General features: G+C 37.1%; 1 protein-coding gene across 1 annotated transcript in view; it reads left to right on the top strand.

Annotated features, from left to right (window-relative positions):
- The first annotated feature begins 4,171 nt into the window (after positions 1-4,171).
- Positions 4,172-8,352, top strand: part of MARCH6 (membrane-associated ring finger (C3HC4) 6, E3 ubiquitin protein ligase) — a 45,941-nt gene continuing 41,760 nt past the window's right edge. The window contains exons 1-2 of the mRNA XM_010001355.1: positions 4,172-4,273; positions 5,139-5,212. The gene's annotated coding sequence lies outside the window, so the exon portion shown is untranslated. The remainder of the gene's footprint in view (positions 4,274-5,138; positions 5,213-8,352) is intronic.

The raw sequence follows: 8,352 nt of genomic DNA, 5'->3' as shown, positions 1-8,352 counted from the left end.
CCCCCCCCCAGGCTCCGCGTTGTTCTCCGTTGCCAGGAGGGAGCGGGGGCCGAGTTAGAGGGTTCGGGAAGGGGAGTTGGGGCAGTGAGGAGGGGGCTGTCCTGGGTCGTGCCCAATTGTCTTCGGGTCCAGTGGTGGCCGGCGGTGTCATACCTGGCCCTGGAACTCAGCGAGATCTGAATTTCCACTTTGAGCTGGAAAATAATAGCAGTTTTAGTTGCTGCTGCCTCTTTTGCTAGGTTAACTTTATTGTGTATGTTGAAATACCTGTTTGAAAAATTGAAATTGCGAAGCGGTGCCCAGGAGCCGACGCGTTTCTCAGCTGCTTCTTCAAGAGGCTAACACACAGTAGTTTCCCTGATTTGAAAAAGAAAAAAAAAAAGTTGCCACAGATATAGTCATGTTTTGTTACTGCGCAGTTTCCATTTTTAAGGGCATTTACTTTCCTTGAGATCAAATGTGGTTATGTGTTGTCAGCACTTTTCCTCTGCTTGAATAACGTTGAGGAACTGCATAGTTCAAGCTGACAATGGAGACCTTTCATAAACCGGCACTTCGTATGGTAGAATAAACCAAAATAAGTGAAGGGCATGTGTTGTGCCATGTTTCTTGCAGTATCTGAGCTCTGTTTGTCATTTTAAGCAATAACTACAAACATATATTGCATCAGCAAGACAGTTCCAAGGAAAGTGTTTTGTCTCTTGGCATTTGTTACTTTGGCATCATTTTGAATGTCGCTTTTTAACTAGTGGCACTTGATTTTCCAGCTTGAGAAGTTTTTAAAAAGAAAAGCTGGGAAAACATGAAACACTGCAGGAAATAAGACATCACCTTTGTGGAAATCTCCCTTGCATTGTTCTGTAGACATCTTTAGTACTTTTAAAACCAGATGATTTATAAAAATATTACTGTCTTTAAAATCTAACAACTTCTAGAACTGGTCTGCAGGTGTGTCATGCCTCTGTAGAGCAACACTTACTTATACTGATGAGATAAACAAGATGAAACTGCTTTGCCTCTGGTTGCTCTGAAAACCTGGATTATAGCAAACTATGAAGTGGATTCTCAGAAGTAGCCAGCTGTGTTCCCACCACTCTGCTAGCTGGTGAACCATCTTTGTGGAATTAACTCAAGCAGCATAGTTGGTAATTTGTTGGCTGTTAACAGTGATCAGACCTGCTTTTACTGGCTTTAATTTGGGGAACAGTGAGATCAGGGAGAGAAGAGAGGGCTGTTAGTTAAACTTAAGGCATTGTCTCCTTTAACTAAACCTTCTTGTTTAACTCTGAATGTGGAATTTGGACTTTTCTGTGTGTATCTATGTATAAGAACAAATACATATACATGTAGCCTTAGTTATTATGTTGTAGTCTTATCAATGTTACCCTCGAAAGCTTGGAGTAGGAGGATGAAAGTAATCAGTCTATAGACTCACTTTCCATAAATACCACTAGAATGCTACAACTTCTACAGCTGCAAACTTCAGTCCCCACTATTTGAATTTCATCACACTTGCCAGGACACAGAAGAGACTTCCCAAGGTTAGAGAGCGATAAACACTAGCAGCAGAAAAGGCTGTGTTAGTGCCTTAAGAAGGAGGAAATCCATGCTCTAATATTACTCTGTGACTGAACTACTGCTACAAAGTGTCAAATTAACTTTCCTAGCTATTGGTGGCCCTTGTTTTTCTGATGACTTTCCTTCTTGGCAAATTTGTATTGTGACTTAACTAGATGGTGAGATCTCAAAGAGGCAGGTCAGGGTAGTAACAGCCAGACCTAAGTGGCAGCTTCTTTGCCTTGCAATGAATGTCTGAGTTGTGTGTCTGTCGTACTTGAAAGCTCCAGATACCAACTTGTGCTGATGAGAGGTATTCCTGTTTGTTTCTAGTTAAATTGGTTTGCTGCTAAATAACACAGTCTTCGTTTTTAGATATTACAGTGATGAATATTCAGAGAGGTGGTAGGCAGAGAACGATCCTCTGGGAGAACAAAGAACTGTGTTACCCAAGATCATTTTTTCCAAAACACATACATGAAGGAAAGGAGGCAAAGTGTGTGTTTTAGTAGAAATATCATATGCGATACACAGTAGAATTCACTCTGAACATGACATCCTGCCCCTTAGCAGGCTTTATGGCTTTGAAACCATCTGCTTCTTTACAGTCTAGATTATTACTCTCATATGTGTTTATTTGCGTTTATAAAACAAGTGGGAATATCTAGGCATTGTCATAGCCTTTGAAAAAACAAAATAGATTTAACTTATTTTAGTAAGGTGACAGAGGAAATCCTTTTCCAAGCAAAGAGTGCATTAGCTTTCAGTAAAGCAACTGATGTTTTTCCCCAACAGTTTTGACTCAACAGTATGCTGTGAAAGCCAATGGACCATTAATGTGTGGGTTTGGAGAGCTATGGGGGTGTTTCAAAGCAGTAGACTTTTTAACTCCCTGGGTTTGGTGCCAGAGAGTGTTCTTAAAGCAGCGGTTTCCCATCCCGTCTTGTATGCTGGCTCTATTATGAGACTGATCCAGCATACAAAGTTGTTTCCTGTAGCAAAGGAGCTATATTTGAAAGAATGCTGGAGGTGAGGACACCAGAGTTAGTGGGTAGAACCTCTCTGTGGGTTGAAGAGAACTGTCCTGTGTAGCCATTTGGAAATGCTCTCTGTGAAAACGGAATAATTTGTTATATGAAGTAGTGGTGCTGATAGTTCTTTTCAGCAGAGAAACCAGGGGCTCTTGTTGTTTGTCGGCTGTGATGGAAGTATTCTTTGTCTCTATGTAGCATCTTTGATGTGGTATTTCGTGATATTGCATCAGTACATGTTTCTGTTAATTCTAGGTTTTCAGTCCTGCATGACTGAATTCAAATCTCTCGTGTATATAAATATAAAACTATTGTTTTCTCTTTAGAATCACTTGAAGTCTTGTAGGAACTGTTGTAATACCCTGTGAACTGTGGATGTGGTCATATTGTGAATTCTTTGTAGAAAAAACATTTTAATGTTTGGCACCTTTTGGAACTTTTTATATAAAAACATTAACTTTTGAAGCTTTCAATCAAGAACAAAGGTGATTCAGACTTGAAACTGTGTATTTTCAGTGTTCTTACTTCAGTACTTTAAGTTAGTGTTTTTCTAACAGAGACCTCTGTGTATCTGTTGTGCTCTTGCAGGTTTGCTGAATGGTGTTTAACAGAAATAATTAACAAAAGATTAAATGCTAAGCTGAAATCTGTTATAAATACAGACATTTTATGTTAATTTCTGTAATAGAAGTGAAAGTTCAATGGTATTAAAGGATGAGTAAAATGAAGATCCCACCCATGTGTCAAAAAGCAAATTAAAAAGTAATTACTTGTATTCGGTTGTGTGTTTAAATGCTCTGAATAACTGAACAGTGTTAAAATAGACATCTGTTCTGTTGAGGTAGAGGTTTATACGTGTTTCTTTGTCCACAAAGCATCTTGCAATCTTTAGTTGTAAGAAAATGTCAAAAATAGAGAAAAAAGAGTGTGTGGGACCATTTGAAGTATTACTGACATTTTGAAAAAAAGAAATAGAAAATGTCTTTCCTATGGTGGCTGAACTGTAGGCAGCTAAGTGGTTGGCTTTATTCAGCTCAGGTAGCAAACTCTCAAAATACCAATTTCTGATTATTGTGATGTGGTGGATTTTTTCCCTTTCATCAAGAGCACCAAGGAACTCCCATCTTGGGTTCAAGGGTAGCAAAAGGCGTGCCTAAGTCATTGTTAAATATTTGTAAATCCCTTTTCCTCAGCCTTTCTTTAACTTTTGAAAACTCAGATGGAATTTTTCCATTTCAAAGTCTCCACTTTCAGAAAGATTATCCTTAATAATCTCTTTTCTTTTGGTGATAACTTTTTTTAGGAAAAGAGCACCTCTGCATGTAGCTTTACTATGTTTGTTTCCTGGAAGTCTTAAAATAAGACATGTTCTGATGTTTTTATAACATGATCAGGCAGATAACATTCTTGTTGCTTTTTGTGGTATTCTCTCAGTCATCATGTCTTGCATCATATGATAACTGTCTTTCATCCTCTTTCAATTTATTTTGGCTTCATTTTGCTACATAAAGTTTCAAGAATTATGTAATTTGTCTTGCAAATGTGAGTTCTGAAGCAGTAGGGTAATGAGCTTTGTCCTTGTCAGCAGATATATGCAGAGTCTGTCGGTCTGAAGGAACTCCTGAGAAACCCCTCTATCATCCATGTGTGTGTACTGGCAGTATTAAATTCATACATCAGGAATGGTAAGTTCTGTGTTTGTGGGGGCGGGGTTAATTTTTTATATTTAAAAAAGAAAAAAAACCACATTGGCATGTTTCTAAAACAGTACTTCTCAAGTCTTCGGGTTAACTGTTAAGGAAATCCAGTTTTCAGAGGAAATGTGTTAGGGATTTTGATTTTTTTGTTTCATTACAGTTCACAAAGTATTTAGTAATTATATATGAGAAGAAAGTACTGATAATTTTTTGTGTTTAGGACTTCAGTTGTGCACATTTATTAACCTTATGAAAACTAAGCAGAAAAATCAGTATATTGGGGGTTTTCTGCCCGCTTGTATTTGTGAATAAAAAGAACATGTAACTGCATGAAAGAAATAAAAGTACTCGAGTACTTTTTGGTCATTTTGAGGTGTATGTTTGATCAGGAAAATGATAAAGTAAAAACTGTAGTTCTGGTCTATAGCACACATTTTCACATTCTTTTTTGATGTTTTAATAGCCATTTTTTCACAAACGTAACAGCTCTAAATCTTACATGAGTATGTGTCATGACTTGAAATATTTTTGAGGATTGGTGTCACTAGTGGGTGTCCATGTCAGGTTATATGCTTTTAGTTATTAGCCTTTTCAGTAACATAAGCAAAGAATGCACTTTGTCAACAATGTAAGCGATGTAGTTCAAGAGTCACTTACTCAGCTTAACTTTCTCACTTTTTGGAACTTGCTTGGTGGCCTAAATGAGCTTAGTAAACATGCTCAATTAAGCGCTGCTTGATACTACTAATATCCTGATTCATGTTTTAAAACAGAATTTGGGTTTTTTCCTTAAAGAAGGGGTAAGGTGGAGGTATGTGATAGCATGTTTTAATATGATCACTTTTTATTGCAGCTTAGTTCAGTGGCTTAAACACAGCAGAAAAGAATACTGTGAATTATGTAAGCACAGATTTGCTTTCACACCAAGTAAGTATATTTTACTGCTCCTATATTTCAGATTTTCTTTTTTTTGTCTTAAGTATGTATGATTAGTTTTCAGTATGATAGATTAAAATGTGTGTTTTAACTTCTGTATCTTTGTTTGAGTTACAGTTCTTATGGGTATTATTGCAGACTGTGAATTGTTTGAGCAATGAATTATCTGGTTCATAAATTTGTGAGCCTTAAAAGAAGTATGATTCTTTACCTTTTCTGTCTACCTCAGTCCCATTCTTCTGTAGCCAACAATAGAGCATATGGTGTATTTTCAGCTTCATTGATGAATTTGAGTGTTTATGAGCCTGAATATTAAGGTGAAACCACAGCAGAATTTGAGTTTGAAAAACAGTTTTCAGTTACCTTTGAACTAAGCACCTGCAGCACTACCACAACTTCTGTCAGTTTCAATTCAGATAGTTTTTGCAGATAATGGAAATTATAATTATTCCACCTGCATTTTAGTAAAAGATATAGTAACTACCCAGTATTATAACAGCTTTTATGTTTGATTCAACTAAATAAGTTAGGCTACTTACGATGAAGAACTGCTGTATCTTTACATAGTTCCCGGAGGGTACCTGATTACATTTTAACCAATAGGAGTATAAATAAGGGAGGTCCTTTGGCTTAGTGGCAGGCTAGGCTCACTATTCAGTAGTGCCAGCTTATTGATTGTTGAGTAGGTAAAGTGGTTCTTGTGTTATGTGTTTTTCTAATTACATTTATTTGTTCTGATTTCATCTTTGCAAATGCTGAACTCGATTCTTCATGATGCAGATATGTAATTTAAATTTTTCTTCAACTGATCAGTATCTGCACTATAGAAGCTGTCTTGAAATCGGAGAAATTGAGTTTTGGCTAATTTATGTGAGTGGTGCAATAAAAATCAAAACTCCTGTTCAGGGTATCTGGTTCCAGTTAGAGAACAGAGTGCTCATCCCATCTCCTGCTCCCCTCTCACCTCTACTGTTTTTCTTTTTTAAGGAGCCAAGTGGTTTAGTTCAAGTATTTTCTGTTCCAAAAATCCCATAATCCACCTTCCTTTTAGATACTGAACCTCAGAATTTTCCATTTCTGCTAACAATTAATTAAGCACATGAAACCATTTTTAAATGATAAGCAGTGAATTACACAATATTAACTCTGTCTTACCAGTGTGACAAGAATGGTGTACTTTATGTTGATCACAGCAATACTTTCAGGTTATTCTTTTTAAATACTACAGAGACCTGTATAAGAAATGTCAGAGCAATGTCATCTGCTTGCAAATTTTATTTGTTAAAAATTTTTATAAAGACAGTATATTGCTTCTGTTTGAAAGCTGTGCAAATTAAGAGTGATCCACGGTTCTGGAGCTCTTTATCAGCTAACTAGCCACTTCCAAAATTGCATTCTCGTACTAGGTCCACCACAGAATTTAGTGTGTAAGACCAGAAAGCTCCATTTCAGTGATTTACTAGTTGTTAAGATGAAGTAAGGCTTTCTAGTTGTGTATGAAAAAAAGACAAAAGTGTATGAAATTTTACTTAGGGCATAGGAGAAAGAGGATGAGAAGTTCTAAATGACATGCATTTTATGTGTTACTCTGGATACTAGAAAGCTTATCAACGGAGGTGTGCCTCCCTAAGTTTAATACTTGATTGACATAGCTGTTATCAGCATGGTTTGTAACACAGTCGCAGGTAACAGACTCACGAGAAAACATAATTGCATTACTGTGCCTCAGCAAACTACCATTTGTCATAGGAGCTGTGAAACTGGTAATAAGTGAACCTCTTGCTTCCCAGTGTCATAGAGTACTTCCACCATATTCTGCCTCTAGCAAAGGTCTCCTCATCCTGCTGTCACACACTGGGCCCTCCTCAGACTGAACACCCTCAGCTAATAATGTTTTCCAGGCTGTACAGGGTGGTAGCATATGTTGGGTATCTAGCACTGATTTCCCCCAGCCTTCTATACCCAGCATTTCTTGTTTCATTATTTCCCTCACACCCAAAACTCATGCAGTTACAGCTTCCTTAATGTCTCTTTTCCCTTCATATTTGGAAGGTAATGTGGACTTCCAGCCTGGAAGCTGGATCTGCCTGTGGGAGCTGGTAAAGTATCACCGGTGCTGGAGAGAGAATACAAAGGCAGAGATGGGATTGAAGTATATGCTAGTCATCCAAAATGAGGTTGGATCTGGCCTGTAACCATGCCAGTTTTAAAGCACTTTGAGATAAATTAATTCACCATGGAATGTGGTGGAATAAATGCATATACATAATTAGTTTCTGTGTTTGAACAGACAGGCACTAAGTTGAGAGTAATAGAGCAGTAATACCAGCATCTCTTCTTTTAATTTAGTTTGTTTTGCTTGTTACGGCTGTTGCTGTAGTTCTGTCAAAAAAGCTTGTTTGCTAGGTGACCTTCTGTGTATAGAATGTTCATAAAATATTCCTAGTACATATATTATTCAAGTCCTTTACTGTCTTTGACTTCAGTAACATCATGTGACTTCTTTAACACCTGAACTACCCAGGTGAGTTACTGTTTGTAAGAAACAAAAGAAAGAGTAAAAGCTCTAACTTGCACCTTGGCAGGAGAACAAAGGAACTTATTTTTCTTTTAAATCATAGCATCATTCTCTAAAAATGTTGAATCATGTAGGCAAATGACTCAAATTTTCAAACACACACTTTGAAGCTAAATTTCATATGATTAAAAATTCATCCTTTTCTATGGTTCTTCAATTTACGAATCAATACAACTATTACAAAAAAAGTAGCTTTGGACTTTCTTTGAACTGTGTCAAGGTTTATTTTTAACTTGTACATTTTATTTCTGAGATTCTAAATAGCAACTACTCTTATTTTTTTCCTCCCCACACACTCGCTTTCCTTTGTTGTGCTAAGATGCACTTTTCTGGCTATCACACTAAACATTCATAAGCACTGACCCATGAAAGAAGGTGAGACTGTATTTCATGTGAGAAGATAGTTTTTCAAAACTTCTCTTTTCTCTAGAAGGTAGCATTAACATGGAATATTTTTACAAATTCATAAGAAGGAACAGCAACATGCACCAGTGCAGGTTAGGAGCTGACCTGCTAATAAGCAGATCTGGAGAAGGGCCTTGGAGTCCTGCTG

This window comes from Chaetura pelagica, unplaced genomic scaffold (genome assembly GCF_000747805.2).
Source record: "Chaetura pelagica isolate M959 unplaced genomic scaffold, ChaPel_1.0 scaffold317, whole genome shotgun sequence".
Classification (NCBI taxonomy): domain Eukaryota; kingdom Metazoa; phylum Chordata; class Aves; order Apodiformes; family Apodidae; genus Chaetura; species Chaetura pelagica.
The sequence above is the reverse complement of the archived record's forward strand: the minus strand, read 5'-3'. Positions and strand labels throughout refer to the sequence as shown.